This window comes from Musca autumnalis, unplaced genomic scaffold, assembly GCF_047663935.1.
Source record: "Musca autumnalis isolate F117 unplaced genomic scaffold, ASM4766393v1 scaffold_2, whole genome shotgun sequence".
Lineage (NCBI taxonomy): Eukaryota > Metazoa > Arthropoda > Insecta > Diptera > Muscidae > Musca > Musca autumnalis.
Window position 1 is genome coordinate 177,891,286 of NW_027411755.1, and position 21,658 is coordinate 177,912,943.

Consider the following 21,658-nt stretch of genomic DNA (forward strand, 5'->3'; position numbering starts at 1 on the left):
AAATATTCTTAAAAATCCACGCTTCTTGGGTTTGGTGGTCGATGAAAAAATATTCTTAAAAATCCACGCTTCTTTGGTTTGGTGGTAGATGAAGAAATATTCTTAAAAATCCACTCTTCTTTGGTTTGGTGGTAGATGAAGAAATATTCTTAAAAATCCACGCTTCTTGGGTTTGGTGGTCGATGAAAAAATATTCTTAAAAATCCACGCTTCTTTGGTTTGGTGGTAGATGAAGAAATATTCTTAAAAATCCACTCTTCTTTGGTTTGGTGGTAGATGAAGAAATATTCTTAAAAATCCACGCTTCTTGGGTTTGGTGGTCGATGAAAAAATATTCTTAAAAATCCACGCTTCTTTGGTTTGGTGGTAGATGAAGAAATATTCTTAAAAATCCACGCTTCTTTGGTTTGGTGGTAGATGAAGAAATATTCTTAAAAATCCACGCTTCTTTGGTTTGGTGGTAGATGAAGAAATATTCTTAAAAATCCACGCTTCTTGGGTTTGGTGGTAGATGAAGAAATATTCTTAAAAATCCACGCTTCTTTGGTTTGGTGGTAGATGAAGAAATATTCTTAAAAATCCACGCTTCTTTGGTTTGGTGGTAGATGAAGAAATATTCTTAAAAATCCACTCTTCTTTGGTTTGGTGGTAGATGAAGAAATATTCTTAAAAATCCACGCTTCTTGGGTTTGGTGGTCGATGAAAAAATATTCTTAAAAATCCACGCTTCTTTGGTTTGGTGGTAGATGAAGAAATATTCTTAAAAATCCACGCTTCTTTGGTTTGGTGGTAGATGAAGAAATATTCTTAAAAATCCACGCTTCTTGGGTTTGGTGGTAGATGAAGAAATATTCTTAAAAATCCACGCTTCTTGGGTTTGGTGGTCGATGAAAAAATATTCTTAAAAATCCACGCTTCTTTGGTTTGGTGGTAGATGAAGAAATATTCTTAAAAATCCACGCTTCTTTGGTTTGGTGGTAGATGAAGAAATATTCTTAAAAATCCACGCTTCTTTGGTTTGGTGGTAGATGAAGAAATATTCTTAAAAATCCACGCTTCTTGGGTTTGGTGGTAGATGAAGAAATATTCTTAAAAATCCACGCTTCTTTGGTTTGGTGGTAGATGAAGAAATATTCTTAAAAATCCACGCTTCTTTGGTTTGGTGGTAGATGAAGAAATATTCTTAAAAATCCACTCTTCTTTGGTTTGGTGGTAGATGAAGAAATATTCTTAAAAATCCACGCTTCTTGGGTTTGGTGGTCGATGAAAAAATATTCTTAAAAATCCACGCTTCTTTGGTTTGGTGGTAGATGAAGAAATATTCTTAAAAATCCACGCTTCTTTGGTTTGGTGGTAGATGAAGAAATATTCTTAAAAATCCACGCTTCTTGGGTTTGGTGGTCGATGAAAAAATATTCTTAAAAATCCACGCTTCTTTGGTTTGGTGGTAGATGAAGAAATATTCTTAAAAAGCCACGCTTCTTGGGTTTGGTGGTCGATGAAAAAATATTCTTAACAATCCACGCTTCCTTGGTTTGGTGGTCGATGAAAAAATATTCTTAAAAATCCACGCTTCTTTGGTTTGGTGGTCGATGAAAAAATATTCTTAAAAATCCACGCTTCTTTGGTTTGGTGGTCGATGAAAAAATATTCTTAAAAATCCACGCTTCTTTGGTTTGGTGGTCGATGAAAAAATATTCTTAAAAATCTACGCTTCTTTGGTTTGGTGGTCGATGAAAAAATATTCTTAAAAATCCACGCTTCTTTGGTTTGGTGGTAGATGAAGAAATATTCTTAAAAATCCACGGTTCTTTGGTTTGGTGGTCGATGAAGAAATATTCTTAAAAATCCACGCTTCTTGGGTTTGGTGGTCGATGAAAAAATATTCTTAAAAATCCACGCATCTTTGGTTTGGTGGTAGATGAAGAAATATTCTTAAAAATCCACGCTTCTTTGGTTTGGTGGTAGATGAAGAAATATTCTTAAAAATCCACGCTTCTTGGGTTTGGTGGTCGATGAAAAAATATTCTTAAAAATCCACGCTTCTTTGGTTTGGTGGTAGATGAAGAAATATTCTTAAAAATCCACTCTTCTTTGGTTTGGTGGTAGATGAAGAAATATTCTTAAAAATCCACGCTTCTTGGGTTTGGTGGTCGATGAAAAAATATTCTTAAAAATCCACGCTTCTTTGGTTTGGTGGTAGATGAAGAAATATTCTTAAAAATCCACGCTTCTTGGGTTTGGTGGTCGATGAAAAAATATTCTTAAAAATCCACGCTTCTTTGGTTTGGTGGTAGATGAAGAAATATTCTTAAAAAGCCACGCTTCTTGGGTTTGGTGGTCGATGAAAAAATATTCTTAAAAATCCACGCTTCTTTGGTTTGGTGGTCGATGAAAAAATATTCTTAAAAATCCACGCCTCTTTAGTTTGGTAGTCGATGACAAAATATTCTTAAAAATCCACGCCTCTTCAGTTTGGTAGTCGATGAAAAATATTCTTAAAAATCCACGCTTCTTTGGTTTGGTGGTCGATGAAAAAATATTCTTAAAAATCCACGCCTCTTTAGTTTGGTAGTCGATGACAAAATATTCTTAAAAATCCACGCCTCTTCAGTTTGGTAGTCGATGAAAAATATTCTTAAAAATCCACGCCCCTTCAGTTTGGTAGTCGATGAAAAATATTCTTAAAAATCCACGCTTCTTTGGTTTGGTGGTCGATGAAAAAATATTCTTAAAAATCCACGCTTCTTTGGTTTGGTGGTCGATGAAAAAATATTCTTAAAAATCCACGCTTCTTTGGTTTGGTGGTCGATGAAAAAATATTCTTAAAAATCCACGCTTCTTTGGTTTGGTGGTCGATGAAAAAATATTCTTAAAAATCCACGCTTCTTTGGTTTGGTGGTCGATGAAAAAATATTCTTAAAAATCCACGCTTCTTTGGTTTGGTGGTCGATGAAAAAATATTCTTAAAAATCCACGCTTCTTTGGTTTGGTGGTCGATGAAAAAATATTCTTAAAAATCCACGCTTCTTTGGTTTGGTGGTCGATGAAAAAATATTCTTAAAAATCCACGCTTCTTTGGTTTGGTGGTCGAAGAAAAAAATATTCTTAAAAATCCACGCTTCTTTGGTTTGGTGGTCGATGAAAAAATATTCTTAAAAATCCACGCTTCTTTGGTTTGGTGGTCGATGAAAAAATATTCTTAAAAATCCACGCTTCTTTAGTTTGGTGGTCGATGAAAAAATCCACGCTTCTTTGGTTTGGTGGTCGATGAAAAAATATTCTTAAAAATCCACGCTTCTTTGGTTTGGTGGTCGATGAAAAAATATTCTTAAAAATCCACGCTTCTTTAGTTTGGTGGTCGATGAAAAAATCCACGCTTCTTTGGTTTGGTGGTCGATGAAAAAATATTCTTAAAAATCCACGCTTCTTTGGTTTGGTGGTCGATGAAAAAATATTCTTAAAAATCCACGCTTCTTTGGTTTGGTGGTCGATGAAAAAATATTCTTAAAAATCCACGCCTCTTTTGTTTGGTAGTCGATGACAAAATATTCTTAAAAATCCACGCCTCTTCAGTTTGGTAGTCGATGAAAAATATTCTTAAAAATCCACGCTTCTTTGGTTTGGTGGTCGATGAAAAAATATTCTTAAAAATCCACGCTTCTTTGGTTTGGTGGTCGATGAAAAATATTCTTAAAAATCCACGCTTCTTTGGTTTGGTGGTCGATGAAAAAATATTCCTAAAAATCCACGCTTCTTTGGTTTGGTGGTCGATGAAAAAATATTCTTAAAAATCCACGCCTCTTTAGTTTGGTAGTCGATGACAAAATATTCTTAAAAATCCACGCTTCTTTGGTTTGGTGGTCGATGAAAAACTATTCTTAACAATCCTCGCTTCTTTGGTTTGGTGGTCGATGAAAAAATATTCTTAAAAATCCACGCTTCTTTGGTTTGGTGGTCGATGAAAAAATATTCCTAAAAATCCACGCTTCTTTGGTTTGGTGGTCGATGAAGAAATATTCTTAAAAATCCACGCTTCTTGGGTTTGGTGGTCGATGAAAAAATATTCTTAAAAATCCACGCTTCTTTGGTTTGGTGGTAGATGAAGAAATATTCTTAAAAATCCACGCTTCTTTGGTTTGGTGGTAGATGAAGAAATATTCTTAAAAATCCACGCTTCTTGGGTTTGGTGGTCGATGAAAAAATATTCTTAAAAATCCAGGCTTCTTTGGTTTGGTGGTAGATGAAGAAATATTCTTAAAAATCCACGCTTCTTTGGTTTGGTGGTAGATGAAGAAATATTCTTAAAAATCCACGCTTCTTGGGTTTGGTGGTCGATGAAAAAATATTCTTAAAAATCCACGCTTCTTTGGTTTGGTGGTAGATGAAGAAATATTCTTAAAAATCCACGCTTCTTGGGTTTGGTGGTCGATGAAAAAATATTCTTAAAAATCCACGCTTCTTTGGTTTGGTGGTAGATGAAGAAATATTCTTAAAAATCCACTCTTCTTTGGTTTGGTGGTAGATGAAGAAATATTCTTAAAAATCCACGCTTCTTGGGTTTGGTGGTCGATGAAAAAATATTCTTAAAAATCCACGCTTCTTTGGTTTGGTGGTAGATGAAGAAATATTCTTAAAAATCCACTCTTCTTTGGTTTGGTGGTAGATGAAGAAATATTCTTAAAAATCCACGCTTCTTGGGTTTGGTGGTCGATGAAAAAATATTCTTAAAAATCCACGCTTCTTTGGTTTGGTGGTCGATGAAAAAATATTCTTAAAAATCCACGCTTCTTTGGTTTGGTGGTCGATGAAAAAATATTCTTAAAAATCCACGCTTCTTTAGTTTGGTGGTCGATGAAAAAATCCACGCTTCTTTGGTTTGGTGGTCGATGAAAAAATATTCTTAAAAATCCACGCTTCTTTGGTTTGGTGGTCGATGAAAAAATATTCTTAAAAATCCACGCTTCTTTGGTTTGGTGGTCGATGAAAAAATATTCTTAAAAATCCACGCTTCTTTGGTTTGGTGGTCGATGAAAAAATATTCTTAAAAATCCACGCCTCTTTTGTTTGGTAGTCGATGACAAAATATTCTTAAAAATCCACGCCTCTTCAGTTTGGTAGTCGATGACAAATATTCTTAAAAATCCACGCTTCTTTGGTTTGGTGGTCGATGAAAAAATATTCTTAAAAATCCACGCTTCTTTGGTTTGGTGGTCGATGAAAAATATTCTTAAAAATCCACGCTTCTTTGGTTTGGTGGTCGATGAAAAAATATTCCTAAAAATCCACGCTTCTTTGGTTTGGTGGTCGATGAAAAAATATTCTTAAAAATCCACGCCTCTTTAGTTTGGTAGTCGATGACAAAATATTCTTAAAAATCCACGCTTCTTTGGTTTGGTGGTCGATGAAAAACTATTCTTAACAATCCTCGCTTCTTTGGTTTGGTGGTCGATGAAAAAATATTCTTAAAAATCCACGCTTCTTTGGTTTGGTGGTCGATGAAAAAATATTCCTAAAAATCCACGCTTCTTTGGTTTGGTGGTCGATGAAGAAATATTCTTAAAAATCCACGCTTCTTGGGTTTGGTGGTCGATGAAAAAATATTCTTAAAAATCCACGCTTCTTTGGTTTGGTGGTAGATGAAGAAATATTCTTAAAAATCCACGCTTCTTTGGTTTGGTGGTAGATGAAGAAATATTCTTAAAAATCCACGCTTCTTGGGTTTGGTGGTCGATGAAAAAATATTCTTAAAAATCCAGGCTTCTTTGGTTTGGTGGTAGATGAAGAAATATTCTTAAAAATCCACGCTTCTTTGGTTTGGTGGTAGATGAAGAAATATTCTTAAAAATCCACGCTTCTTGGGTTTGGTGGTCGATGAAAAAATATTCTTAAAAATCCACGCTTCTTTGGTTTGGTGGTAGATGAAGAAATATTCTTAAAAATCCACGCTTCTTGGGTTTGGTGGTCGATGAAAAAATATTCTTAAAAATCCACGCTTCTTTGGTTTGGTGGTAGATGAAGAAATATTCTTAAAAATCCACTCTTCTTTGGTTTGGTGGTAGATGAAGAAATATTCTTAAAAATCCACGCTTCTTGGGTTTGGTGGTCGATGAAAAAATATTCTTAAAAATCCACGCTTCTTTGGTTTGGTGGTAGATGAAGAAATATTCTTAAAAATCCACTCTTCTTTGGTTTGGTGGTAGATGAAGAAATATTCTTAAAAATCCACGCTTCTTTGGTTTGGTGGTAGATGAAGAAATATTCTTAAAAATCCACGCTTCTTTGGTTTGGTGGTAGATGAAGAAATATTCTTAAAAATCCACGCTTCTTTGGTTTGGTGGTAGATGAAGAAATATTCTTAAAAATCCACGCTTCTTGGGTTTGGTGGTAGATGAAGAAATATTCTTAAAAATCCACGCTTCTTTGGTTTGGTGGTAGATGAAGAAATATTCTTAAAAATCCACGCTTCTTTGGTTTGGTGGTAGATGAAGAAATATTCTTAAAAATCCACTCTTCTTTGGTTTGGTGGTAGATGAAGAAATATTCTTAAAAATCCACGCTTCTTGGGTTTGGTGGTCGATGAAAAAATATTCTTAAAAATCCACGCTTCTTGGGTTTGGTGGTCGATGAAAAAATATTCTTAAAAATCCACGCTTCTTTGGTTTGGTGGTAGATGAAGAAATATTCTTAAAAATCCACGCTTCTTTGGTTTGGTGGTAGATGAAGAAATATTCTTAAAAATCCACGCTTCTTGGGTTTGGTGGTCGATGAAAAAATATTCTTAAAAATCCACGCTTCTTTGGTTTGGTGGTAGATGAAGAAATATTCTTAAAAATCCACGCTTCTTTGGTTTGGTGGTAGATGAAGAAATATTCTTAAAAATCCACGCTTCTTTGGTTTGGTGGTAGATGAAGAAATATTCTTAAAAATCCACGCTTCTTGGGTTTGGTGGTAGATGAAGAAATATTCTTAAAAATCCACGCTTCTTTGGTTTGGTGGTAGATGAAGAAATATTCTTAAAAATCCACGCTTCTTTGGTTTGGTGGTAGATGAAGAAATATTCTTAAAAATCCACTCTTCTTTGGTTTGGTGGTAGATGAAGAAATATTCTTAAAAATCCACGCTTCTTGGGTTTGGTGGTCGATGAAAAAATATTCTTAAAAATCCACGCTTCTTTGGTTTGGTGGTAGATGAAGAAATATTCTTAAAAATCCACGCTTCTTTGGTTTGGTGGTAGATGAAGAAATATTCTTAAAAATCCACGCTTCTTGGGTTTGGTGGTCGATGAAAAAATATTCTTAAAAATCCACGCTTCTTTGGTTTGGTGGTAGATGAAGAAATATTCTTAAAAAGCCACGCTTCTTGGGTTTGGTGGTCGATGAAAAAATATTCTTAACAATCCACGCTTCCTTGGTTTGGTGGTCGATGAAAAAATATTCTTAAAAATCCACGCTTCTTTGGTTTGGTGGTCGATGAAAAAATATTCTTAAAAATCCACGCTTCTTTGGTTTGGTGGTCGATGAAAAAATATTCTTAAAAATCCACGCTTCTTTGGTTTGGTGGTCGATGAAAAAATATTCTTAAAAATCTACGCTTCTTTGGTTTGGTGGTCGATGAAAAAATATTCTTAAAAATCCACGCTTCTTTGGTTTGGTGGTAGATGAAGAAATATTCTTAAAAATCCACGCTTCTTTGGTTTGGTGGTCGATGAAGAAATATTCTTAAAAATCCACGCTTCTTGGGTTTGGTGGTCGATGAAAAAATATTCTTAAAAATCCACGCTTCTTTGGTTTGGTGGTAGATGAAGAAATATTCTTAAAAATCCACGCTTCTTTGGTTTGGTGGTAGATGAAGAAATATTCTTAAAAATCCACGCTTCTTGGGTTTGGTGGTCGATGAAAAAATATTCTTAAAAATCCACGCTTCTTTGGTTTGGTGGTAGATGAAGAAATATTCTTAAAAATCCACTCTTCTTTGGTTTGGTGGTAGATGAAGAAATATTCTTAAAAATCCACGCTTCTTGGGTTTGGTGGTCGATGAAAAAATATTCTTAAAAATCCACGCTTCTTTGGTTTGGTGGTAGATGAAGAAATATTCTTAAAAATCCACGCTTCTTGGGTTTGGTGGTCGATGAAAAAATAATCTTAAAAATCCACGCTTCTTTGGTTTGGTGGTAGATGAAGAAATATTCTTAAAAAGCCACGCTTCTTGGGTTTGGTGGTCGATGAAAAAATATTCTTAAAAATCCACGCTTCTTTGGTTTGGTGGTCGATGAAAAAATATTCTTAAAAATCCACGCCTCTTTAGTTTGGTAGTCGATGACAAAATATTCTTAAAAATCCACGCCTCTTCAGTTTGGTAGTCGATGAAAAATATTCTTAAAAATCCACGCTTCTTTGGTTTGGTGGTCGATGAAAAAATATTCTTAAAAATCCACGCCTCTTTAGTTTGGTAGTCGATGACAAAATATTCTTAAAAATCCACGCCTCTTCAGTTTGGTAGTCGATGAAAAATATTCTTAAAAATCCAAGCCCCTTCAGTTTGGTAGTCGATGAAAAATATTCTTAAAAATCCACGCTTCTTTGGTTTGGTGGTCGATGAAAAAATATTCTTAAAAATCCACGCTTCTTTGGTTTGGTGGTCGATGAAAAAATATTCTTAAAAATCCACGCTTCTTTGGTTTGGTGGTCGATGAAAAAATATTCTTAAAAATCCACGCTTCTTTGGTTTGGTGGTCGATGAAAAAATATTCTTAAAAATCCACGCTTCTTTGGTTTGGTGGTCGATGAAAAAATATTCTTAAAAATCCACGCTTCTTTGGTTTGGTGGTCGATGAAAAAATATTCTTAAAAATCCACGCTTCTTTGGTTTGGTGGTCGATGAAAAAATATTCTTAAAAATCCACGCTTCTTTGGTTTGGTGGTCGAAGAAAAAAATATTCTTAAAAATCCACGCTTCTTTGGTTTGGTGGTCGATGAAAAAATATTCTTAAAAATCCACGCTTCTTTGGTTTGGTGGTCGATGAAAAAATATTCTTAAAAATCCACGCTTCTTTAGTTTGGTGGTCGATGAAAAAATCCACGCTTCTTTGGTTTGGTGGTCGATGAAAAAATATTCTTAAAAATCCACGCTTCTTTGGTTTGGTGGTCGATGAAAAAATATTCTTAAAAATCCACGCTTCTTTGGTTTGGTGGTCGATGAAAAAATATTCTTAAAAATCCACGCTTCTTTAGTTTGGTGGTCGATGAAAAAATCCACGCTTCTTTGGTTTGGTGGTCGATGAAAAAATATTCTTAAAAATCCACGCTTCTTTGGTTTGGTGGTCGATGAAAAAATATTCTTAAAAATCCACGCTTCTTTGGTTTGGTGGTCGATGAAAAAATATTCTTAAAAATCCACGCCTCTTTTGTTTGGTAGTCGATGACAAAATATTCTTAAAAATCCACGCCTCTTCAGTTTGGTAGTCGATGAAAAATATTCTTAAAAATCCACGCTTCTTTGGTTTGGTGGTCGATGAAAAAATATTCTTAAAAATCCACGCTTCTTTGGTTTGGTGGTCGATGAAAAATATTCTTAAAAATCCACGCTTCTTTGGTTTGGTGGTCGATGAAAAAATATTCCTAAAAATCCACGCTTCTTTGGTTTGGTGGTCGATGAAAAAATATTCTTAAAAATCCACGCCTCTTTAGTTTGGTAGTCGATGACAAAATATTCTTAAAAATCCACGCTTCTTTGGTTTGGTGGTCGATGAAAAACTATTCTTAACAATCCTCGCTTCTTTGGTTTGGTGGTCGATGAAAAAATATTCTTAAAAATCCACGCTTCTTTGGTTTGGTGGTCGATGAAAAAATATTCCTAAAAATCCACGCTTCTTTGGTTTGGTGGTCGATGAAGAAATATTCTTAAAAATCCACGCTTCTTGGGTTTGGTGGTCGATGAAAAAATATTCTTAAAAATCCACGCTTCTTTGGTTTGGTGGTAGATGAAGAAATATTCTTAAAAATCCACGCTTCTTTGGTTTGGTGGTAGATGAAGAAATATTCTTAAAAATCCACGCTTCTTGGGTTTGGTGGTCGATGAAAAAATATTCTTAAAAATCCAGGCTTCTTTGGTTTGGTGGTAGATGAAGAAATATTCTTAAAAATCCACGCTTCTTTGGTTTGGTGGTAGATGAAGAAATATTCTTAAAAATCCACGCTTCTTGGGTTTGGTGGTCGATGAAAAAATATTCTTAAAAATCCACGCTTCTTTGGTTTGGTGGTAGATGAAGAAATATTCTTAAAAATCCACGCTTCTTGGGTTTGGTGGTCGATGAAAAAATATTCTTAAAAATCCACGCTTCTTTGGTTTGGTGGTAGATGAAGAAATATTCTTAAAAATCCACTCTTCTTTGGTTTGGTGGTAGATGAAGAAATATTCTTAAAAATCCACGCTTCTTGGGTTTGGTGGTCGATGAAAAAATATTCTTAAAAATCCACGCTTCTTTGGTTTGGTGGTAGATGAAGAAATATTCTTAAAAATCCACTCTTCTTTGGTTTGGTGGTAGATGAAGAAATATTCTTAAAAATCCACGCTTCTTGGGTTTGGTGGTCGATGAAAAAATATTCTTAAAAATCCACGCTTCTTTGGTTTGGTGGTAGATGAAGAAATATTCTTAAAAATCCACGCTTCTTGGGTTTGGTGGTCGATGAAAAAATATTCTTAAAAATCCACGCTTCTTTGGTTTGGTGGTAGATGAAGAAATATTCTTAAAAAGCCACGCTTCTTGGGTTTGGTGGTCGATGAAAAAATATTCTTAACAATCCACGCTTCCTTGGTTTGGTGGTCGATGAAAAATATTCGTAAAAATTCACGTTTCTTTGGTTTGATGGTGGATGAAAAAATATTCTTAAAAATCCACGCTTCTTTGGTTTAGTGGTCGATGAAAAAATATTCTTAAAAATCCACGCCTCTTTAGTTTGGTAGTCGATGACAAAATATTCTTAAAAATCCACGCCTCTTCAGTTTGGTAGTCGATGAAAAATATTCTTAAAAATCCACGCTTCTTTGGTTTGGTGGTCGATGAAAAAATATTCTTAAAAATCCACGCTTCTTTGGTTTGGTGGTCGATGAAAAAATATTCTTAAAAATCCACGCTTCTTTGGTTTGGTGGTCGATGAAAAAATATTCTTAAAAATCCACGCTTCTTTGGTTTGGTGGTCGATGAAAAAATATTCTTAAAAATCCACGCTTCTTTGGTTTGGTGGTCGAAGAAAAAAATATTCTTAAAAATCCACTTTTCTTTGGTTTGGTGATCGATGAAAAAATATTCTTAAAAATCCACGCTTCTTTGGTTTGGTGGTCGATGAAAAAATATTCTTAAAAATCCACGCTTCTTTGGTTTGGTGGTCGATGAAAAAATATTCTTAAAAATCCACGCTTCTTTGGTTTGGTGGTCGAAGAAAAAAATATTCTTAAAAATCCACTTTTCTTTGGTTTGGTGGTCGATGAAAAAATATTCTTAAAAATCCACGCTTCTTTGGTTTGGTGGTCGATGAAAAAATATTCTTAAAATCCACGCTTCTTTGGTTTGCTGGTCGATAAAAATATTCTTAAAAATCCACGCTTCTTTGGTTTGGTGGTCGATGAAAAAATATTCTTAAAAATCCACGCTTCTTTGGTTTGGTGGTAGATGAAGAAATATTCTTAAAAAGCCACGCTTCTTGGGTTTGGTGGTCGATGAAAAAATATTCTTAACAATCCACGCTTCCTTGGTTTGGTGGTCGATGAAAAATATTCGTAAAAATTCACGTTTCTTTGGTTTTATGGTCGATAAAAATAAAATATTCTTAAAAATCCACGCTTCTTTGGTTTGGTGGTCGATGAAAAAATATTCTTAAAAATCCACGCCTCTTTAGTTTGGTAGTCGATGACAAAATATTCTTAAAAATCCACGCCTCTTCAGTTTGGTAGTCGATGAAAAATATTCTTAAAAATCCACGCCTCTTTAGTTTGGTAGTCGATGACAAAATATTCTTAAAAATCCACGCCTCTTCAGTTTGGTAGTCGATGAAAAATATTCTTAAAAATCCACGCTTCTTTGGTTTGGTGGTCGATGAAAAAATATTCTTAAAAATCCACGCTTCTTTGGTTTGGTGGTCGATGAAAAAATATTCTTAAAAATCCACGCTTCTTTGGTTTGGTGGTCGATGAAAAAATATTCTTAAAAATCCACGCTTCTTTGGTTTGGTGGTCGATGAAAAAATATTCTTAAAAATCCACGCTTCTTTGGTTTGGTGGTCAATAAAAAAATATTCTTAAAAATCCACGCTTCTTTGGTTTGGTGGTCGATGAAAAAATATTCTTAAAAATCCACGCTTCTTTGGTTTGGTGGCCGATGAAAAAATATTCTTAAAAATCCACGCTTCTTTGGTTTGGTGGTCGATGAAAAAATATTCTTAAAAATCCACGCATCTTTGGTTTGGTGGCCGATGAAAAAATATTCTTAAAAATCCACGCTTCTTTGGTTTGGTGGTCGTTGAAAAAATATTCTTAAAAATCCACGCTTCTTTGGTTTGGTGGTCAATAAAAAAATATTCTTAAAAATCCACGCTTCTTTGGTTTGGTGGTCGTTGAAAAAATATTCTTAAAAATCCACGCATCTTTGGTTTGGTGGTCGATGAAAAAATATTCTTAAAAATCCACGCTTCTTTGGTTTGGTGGTCGATGAAAAAATATTCTTAAAAATCCACGCTTCTTTGGTTTGGTGGTCAATAAAAAAATATTCTTAAAAATCCACGCTTCTTTGGTTTGGTGGTCGATGAAAAAATATTCTTAAAAATCCACGCTTCTTTGATTGGTGGTCGATGAAAAATATTCTTAAAAATCCACGCTTCTTTGGTTTGGTGGTCGATGAAAAAATATTCTTAAAAATCCACGCTTCTTTGGTTTGGTGGTCAATAAAAAAATATTCTTAAAAATCCACGCTTCTTTGGTTTGGTGGTCGATGAAAAAATATTCTTAAAAATCCACGCTTCTTTGGTTTGGTGGTCGATGAAAAAATATTCTTAAAAATCCACGCTTCTTTGGTTTGGTGGTCGATGAAAAAATATTCTTAAAAATCCACGCTTCTTTGGTTTGGTGGTCGATGAAAAAATATTCTTAAAAATCCACGCTTCTTTGGTTTGGTGGTCGATGAAAAAATATTCTTAAAAATCCACGCTTCTTTGGTTTGGTGGTCGATGAAAAAATATTCTTAAAAATCCACGCTTCTTTGGTTTGGTGGTCGATGAAAAAATATTCTTAAAAATCCACGCTTCTTTGGTTTGGTGGTCGATGAAAAAATATTCTTAAAAATCCACGCTTCTTTGGTTTGGTGGTCGATGAAAAAATATTCTTAAAAATCCACGCTTCTTTGGTTTGGTGGTCGATGAAAAAATATTCTTAAAAATCCACGCTTCTTTGGTTTGGTGGTCGATGAAAAAATATTCTTAAAAATCCACGCTTCTTTGGTTTGGTGGTCGATGAAAAAATATTCTTAAAAATCCACTCTTCTTTGGTTTGGTGGTCGATGAAAAAATATTCTTAAAAATCCACGCTTCTTTGGTTTGGTGGTCGATGAAAAAATATTCTTAAAAATCCACGCTTCTTTGGTTTGGTGGTCGATGAAAAAATATTCTTAAAAATCCACGCTTCTTTGGTTTGGTGGTCGATGAAAAAATATTCTTAAAAATCCACGCTTCTTTGGTTTGGTGGTCGATGAAAAAATATTCTTAAAAATCCACGCTTCTTTGGTTTGGTGGTCGATGAAAAAATATTCTTAAAAATCCACGCTTCTTTGGTTTGGTGGTCGATGAAAAAATATTCTTAAAAATCCACGCTTCTTTGGTTTGGTGGTCGATGAAAAAATATTCTTAAAAATCCACGCTTCTTTGGATGAAAAAATATTCTTAAAAATCAACTCTTCTTTTGTTTGGTAGTCGATGAAAAAATATTCCTAAAAACTCACGCTTCTTTGGTTTGGTGGTCGATGAAAAAATATTATTAAAAATCCACGCTGCTTTGGTTTGGCGTCGACGTCAAAATATCCTTAAAAATCAGGGGTTTCTCCTAAAAAAAGTTTACTGTGGCAACGAGTAGAAGTTGTTACAAAAAAACAAAACGATTTGAGAGCAGGCCTTAAACTGCCTCATCACAAATTTTGCGTAGGAAGTACTCGAAAGAGTGGACCTATATAGTCTATATTCGGTTACTCCCTTCAAGAATTATCGTGCGCACTAAATTTCCGATAATTTTCAAATCTAAGTTTGAGCAAAATATTATGAACGCCAAATTTTAGACCGAATCAGCTGATCCATTCGAAAGTTATCGTGCGCTCCAACCACTACACATAGTGCCATAGGGGTTTTTTAAAACATCCGGGCTATTTTCTCAGGAAGTATGGACTTGCCCCTGATAAAACTTGTACCGTCGTAATGGTGGCAGCGAAAACAATTTGTTACAATAAAAATCAAAGCGATTCGAGAGCAGGTCCTAAACTGAACTTTTCCGAAAATTTTTGTATGAGGTACCCGAAGGAGTGGATCGGATACTCGCTTCAAGAGTTATCGTGCGCACAATTTTTCCGAACTTTTGTGGGGGAGCTATCTGAAGGAGTGGACCGATATGGCTCATCTTTGAATTGCGCACAAACCAGCCAGACATACGGACGGACATGGCTAAATCGACTCCAAATTGTCTGAAACACATTTCGTCCAAACATATTTGGGGTCTAAAAACATTATTTTCGTTAGCATAAATGCTGAGGGTATTAAAATCCACGCATCATTGTCTGTTGGTCGATGAAAAAAAAATCATAAACTTCCAAACTTCATCATAAATATGGATGATGGGTTGTATGATTGGTTATAGCATTTGAAAATACATACATATGTATATGTATGTATAGTGAACTGCCGATTAGTTGTAGTTCAGTATTTTTTAAATAAGTTAGGAATTTCATTCGGAACAATTCCCCGTTCCGTGCTGTGTTTGTAAGTATGTTCGATTATAAACATAACTATGCATTATTGTTCTAATTGAAAAGCTTTCGGAAAACCAACATCCTCTGATGATTTTAGGATTAACAGAATAAGTGGTTAAATCATCGTAAGAGTTGCAAGTGAATTGTGGGCAACGGTAAAGTCACTCTGGAACCCTGAAAAGAAGGAAGATAGGATCTCAGTCACGTTAGACGACTTTATGCTGACTGATCCTAATAGGTGTTCAAGTTATTTGAATCGACAGTTTGTCTAACACCTCGAGAGTGATGGGGCGAAGAGAAGAGTACTACGTCGCATCAGATCTCTTCCTGCTGAGGATGAACCACCACACACAATATACAATGGTCAATGATGTTATGAATGTTATCAGGAACGCTAAATCCTCCAAAGCATTGTACCCTGTGTTGCTAAATCATTGTTCCCAAATATGCCAACAATCGTACAGACGCGAAATCAGTATTTACGATTCACCATTGCTGGCATCCTTGCCTGGCTTTGTCGCCAGTGGCAAAGACCCTCGAGGCTTTAGTCTAGGCCTGTGCACACCAATACATACATATTTTGTGGTTGTGTTTGTTTGAAAACACACAACTTCCCAACATGCAATTTTTCAAAACAAAAAGCGACAGCACGTGGGACGCCAATTGAACACTGCTACTTTAGTCCTACCCAGCGTCAGAAATAGCTGTCAAGTTGTCGATCATCAGCATCCAGTTGCTGATTATCAACATGGATTTTGTAAGTAGCATAGCACGACAACAACGCTAAACTCATATTAGTCAAGGACTCAACCAGAGCGACCCGTGTGTTGGCGCTTATCAAAAGCCATTAATACTGTGAAGCACTCCGTTTCCTAGAAAACTGAGAGAGTGTTTTTGATCTCATTATGGGTATTCCGCTGTTAGTCTTCTTTAACCATGCCTGGTTCATCTCGAACTTACACTATTATGCTGTTTTTGTGTGTGTGCATTGTTTTTAATGAGTCCTCCTTAGGGGGTATTTCCTCAACACTTGTGTTTATAGATTTGTTCTTTACGTTAAAGCTTATTAAAGTTTTACCATTTTTAAATCAGAAAGCGTTCCTTAACCCCAAAAATTAGTAAAACTTGAAGCAAAATTTAAGAGAGTACATGCCAACATGGCTTTGTCTTTTACTACTTTCTGCTCGACAAATTTCGTGGTGTACAAAGTGGAAAAGTCCAACTGCTGATTTGACATTTATTTGACAATTAAGGCAAAAAAAAACAAGTAAAAACGGAGTTAAGTTCGGCCGAACTTGTTATACCCTCCAAAACGAGTTATATTGAAGTAAAATGGAACAATTACTTTCCTTTCGTTTATGAAGAAGACTAAATACCACATTTCAGCAATTTCAAAATACCGAAATTCGGGTGGAACTGTTCTATGGGGGCTATATCAAAACTTCGATCTATACCGACAAATTTCTGGCGGAAAGTTTTTAGACTCAAAGAAGACTAAATACCAAACATCCGATACTTTGGTAAGATAATTTGGCTAAAACCTTCAAAATACCGAAAATCAAGAGGTACGCTTCTATGGGGGATATAGGAAGACATGGAACTATACTGATAATTCTCTTCTGGAATATTTTTTAACTCAATGGAAGACTAAATAACAAAATTCAGTCATTTCGGTGGGATATTTACGTCACAACCCTCAGAATTACGAAAATCGGAAGGTACCGTTCTATGGGGCTATATCGAAACGTGGACCTATACCGACGAATTTTAGTCGGAAAGGTTTTCACCTCCAACGTACACTAAATACCAAATTTCTATATTCGGTGGAATATTGAGGCCACAACTTTCAAAATATCGAAAATTGGTATGTACCGTTCTATGGGGCTATACCGGCAAATTTTGAGGGGAAAGTTGAATACTCCGAAGACTAAATACCAAATTTCAGCCATTTCGATGGATTATTGTGGTCACACCCTTCAAAATAACGGAAATGCGGGGGCTATATGAAGGCGTGGACCTATGCCGACAAAATTCTGGGGAAAGTTTTATACCCCAACGAAGACTAAGTACCACATTTCGGAGGAATATTGAGGCCACAACCGTCAAAATACCGAACATTGGGAGATTTTGTTCTATGGGGGCTATACAAAGGCGAGGACCTATACCTACAAATTTGATATGAAAAGTTTTATACCCCAAATGAAGACTAAATACCAAATTTCAGCTATTTCAGTGGATTATTGTGGCCACAACCTTCAAAATACCGAAAATCGGGAGGTACCGTTCTAGGGGGGCTATATGAAGACGTGGACCAATTCCGACAAAATTCTGGGGGAGTTTTATTTCCCCAACGAAGACTAAGTACCAAACATCAGCCATTTCGGTGTGATAATGAAGCTAAACCTTCAAAATACCGAAAACCGGGAGGTACCGTTCTATGGGGGCTATATGAAGGAGTGGACCGATACCGACAAAATTCTGGGGGAAAATTTTATAGCCCTAAAGAAGACTACGTACCAAATTTCAGCCATTTTGGTAGGATAATATAGCTAAAACCTTAAAAATACAGAAAATCGGGAGGTACCGTTCTATGGGGGCTATATCAAAACGTGGACCGATATATCCCATTTTCAATACCAACCATCCTGCAAGTAATAAAAATGTCGGTACCAAATTTTGACTCTCTATCTTTAAAATTGCGAGCTGTATCTTGATTTCAACAGACAGACGGACGGACGGACAGACATGGTCAAATATTTAATATGTCTCCGACGAATATTTCGATGTGTTACAAACGGAATGACAAATTTAATTATACTCTCCATATGGTGGAGGGTATAAAAATTCAAATAGATCCGAGACTGGTCCTTAAACTACACTTTTCCCAAATTTTGTGTAGGAGGTACAGAAAGCCCGTTATCTAGCAGACACATTATTGCAATTTGCATCAGGGGAAATATCAGTATTTATTTTTCCATATGTAGGCTATTTGCCGGTATATGCCATCCAGGAATAAAAATATGGACCAAAAATAAAATGTATATACTTTTCATACAAAAGTAATGGTCCATTTCAGCCGCTAAATAATATCGGATCATCATCCAAAGTTGTAGGCATCTTTTTCGACCAAAACACTTACCTCGTGCAAAATTTCGTGACTATTGAGCTATAATTGCGACCTCTAGTTTGCAAATGATTACACTTCAAGCAAAAAAACTGGATATATTATAATTGGCATCAATGGAAAGGGCAAGAGTTGGTCCTCCAAATATAAAGTTATAACCGGTATATAAAACATTTTCACAATTTTCACACAAAAGTTATGGTGCATTGGAAGCATCTTCTTTGTCACATACTGTTACTGTTTAAGTTAGAAACTCTGTATTGGTATTTTCACTACAAATCTCCAGGGAGCCTTTGTTCGCCTAGTTCGGATCGCAGAGAGGCCTCCCTTCCTTAAGTGTTCTCTATAAACCCTCTGAGAAACTATGTTCGCTTACGGCGGACCGTAGGATGATATTTCCAATCATTGCCCTACAAATCTTCTCAGATCGTAGAGAGTACTTACTCTCTTGGTAGTGGAATTTCTCTGCAATTTCTCCCTGGAACTATATTCGCTCAGTTCGGATCGTAGTGAGAACTTTCCAATAAGCAGTGATTTCCACAACCTTGATTTACTTTCGGTTTTTATACAAAAAACACTTATAAGTCATCTCTTCACCAGTATGGAAGTATTTCTCGGCTTACTCGCGAATTGTAACGCGTCTCACCCACACCAGGTAAAGTCATCAGCACTTTTCGCCTTAATAAATCACCCACACCAATATTATTATTTATCTATATATATAAAAGAGTAGTGAGGTGAGTGACTGACTGACTGATTCATCAACGCCCAGACGAAACGGCTGAAGCTAGAAACTTGAAATTTTGGGTGTAGGTTGCTGTTGGTGTGTAGGGGTGAGATAAGGCTGGGTTTTTGGAAATTCGACCTAGAAGTGTACGAAAAGTACTAAAAGGTACTAAATATGGTACCCTTGGTATTAGGCAAACGGGAAGAGCTAGAATTCTGAAATTCGGAATGAGGGTAACTGATGGAGAGTTAGAAAGATGTACCAAAGGGTTTTTGGAAATTCGAACTACAAGGGTACGAAAAGTACTAAATGGTACTAAATTTAGTACAATTTGGATTTGAGTGAACGGATAGAGCTGGAATACAAACATTTGGAATGATGGTCACTGATGAAGAGTAACAAAGAAAGGTTTTTGGAAATTCGAACTATAAGGGTACGAAAAGTACTAAATGGTACTAAATTTAGTACAATTTGGATTTGGGTGAACGGATAGAGCTGGAATCCTGAAATTTGGAATGAGGATCACTGATGAAGAGTAAAAATGAAAGTTTTTTGGAATTCGAACTATAAGTGTACGAAAAGTACTAAATGGTACTGAATTTAGTACAATTTGGATTTGGGTGAACGGATACAGCTAGAATCCTGAAATTTGAAATTATGGTCAGTGGTGGAGAATAACAAAGAAAATTTTTTGGAAATCCTAACTATAAGTGCACGAAAAGTTCTAAATGGTACCAAATTTAGTACAATTTGGATTTCGGTGAACGGATTGAGCTGGAATCCTGAAATTTTTAATGAGGGTCACTGATGGAGAGTAACAAAGAAAAGTTTTTAGAAATGCGAACTATAAGTACATGAAAAGTACTAAATGGTACTAAATTTAGTACAATTTGGATTTGGGTGAACGGATAGAGCTGGAATCGTGAAATTTGGAATGAGGATCACTGATGAAGAGTTAAAATGAAAGGTTTTTGGAATTCGGACTATAAGTGTACGAAAAGTAATAAATTGTACTAAATTTAGTACAATTTGGGTTTGGGTGAACGAATTGAGCTGGAATCCTGAAATTTGGAATTAAGGTCACTGATGGAGAGTAAAAAAGAAAGGTTTTTGGAAATTCGAACTATAAGTGCATGAATAGTACTAAATGGTACTAAATTTAGTACAATTTGGATTTGGGTGAACGGATAGAGCTGGAATACAAACATTTGGAACGAGGGTCACTGATGAAGAGTAACAATGATAGGTTTTTGGAAATTCGAACTATAAGGGTAGGAAAAGTACTAAATGGTACTAAATTTAGTGCAATTTTGATTTGGGTGAACAGATTGAGCTGGAATACAGACATTTGGAATGAGGGTCACTGATGAAGAGTAACAATGATAGGTTTTTTGAATTTCGAACTTAGAGGTACGAAAAGTACTAAATGGTACTAAATTTAGTACAATTTTGATTTGGGTGAACAGATTGAGCTGGAATACAGACATTTGGAATGAGGGTCACTGGTGGAGAGTAACAAAGAAAGGTTTTTAGAAATTCGAACTATAAATGCACGAAAAGTACTAAATGGTACTAAATTTAGTACAATTTAGATTTGGGTGAACGGATAGAGCCGGATTCCTGGAATTTGGAATGAGGATCACTGATGAAGAGTAAAAATTAAAGGTTTTTGGAATTCGAACTATAAGTGTACGAAAAGTAATAAATTGTACTAAATTTTGTACAATTTGAGTTTGGGTGAACGGATAGAGCTGGAATAAAAACATTTGGAATGAGGGTCACTGATGAAGAGTAACAAAGAAAGGTTTTTGGAAATTCGAACTATACGCGTACGAAAAGTACTAAATGGTACTAAATTTAGTACAATTTTGATTTGGGTGAACAGATTGAGCTGGAATACAGACATTTGGAATGAGGGTCACTGATGAAGAGTAACAATGAAAAGTTTTTAGAAATTCGAACTATAAGTGCACGAAAAGTACTAAATGGTACTAAATTTAGTACAATTTGGATTTGGGTGAACGGATAGAGCTGGAATCCTAAAATTTGGAATGAGGATCACTGATGGAGAGTAAAAAGAAAGGTTTTTGAAATTCGAATTAAAAGTATACAAAAAGTACTAAATGGTACTAAATATAGTACAATTTGGATTTGGGTGAACGGATAGAGCTGGAATACAAACATTTGCAATGAGGGTCACTGATGAAGAGTAACAATGAAAGTTTTTGTAAATTCGAACTATAAGGGTACGAAAAGTACTAAATGATACTAAATTTAGTACAATTTGGATTTGGGTGAACGGATAGAGCTGGAATCCTGAAATTTGAAATTAGGGTAACTGGTGGATAGTAACAAGAAAAAGTTTTTGGAAATTCGGACTATACATCAGTGCACGAAAAGTTCTTAATGGTACTAAATTTAGTACAATTTGGATTTGGGTGAACGGATAGAGTTGGAATCCTGAAATTTGGAATTGGGGTCACTGATGAAGAGTAAGAAAGATGTACCAAAGATCGAAAAGTCCTAAATGGTAGTGAGCTTAGTATGATTTGGATTTGAAGAGCTGGAATCCTGAAATATGGAATTAAGATTACTGTTGGAATATAGAATTGAGATATAGAGGTAGCTTTGGAAAATCGTACTAACGTGCACGAAGCAGTACTAAATGGTACAGAATTCGCTACTATTTCTATTTGCGTGAACAGATTACTGTTGGAATGTAGGATTGAGGTAGTTTTGGAAATTCGTACTTATGGAAAAGTGCTAAATGGAACTACATTGGCTATAAATTGGGTTTAGGTGAACG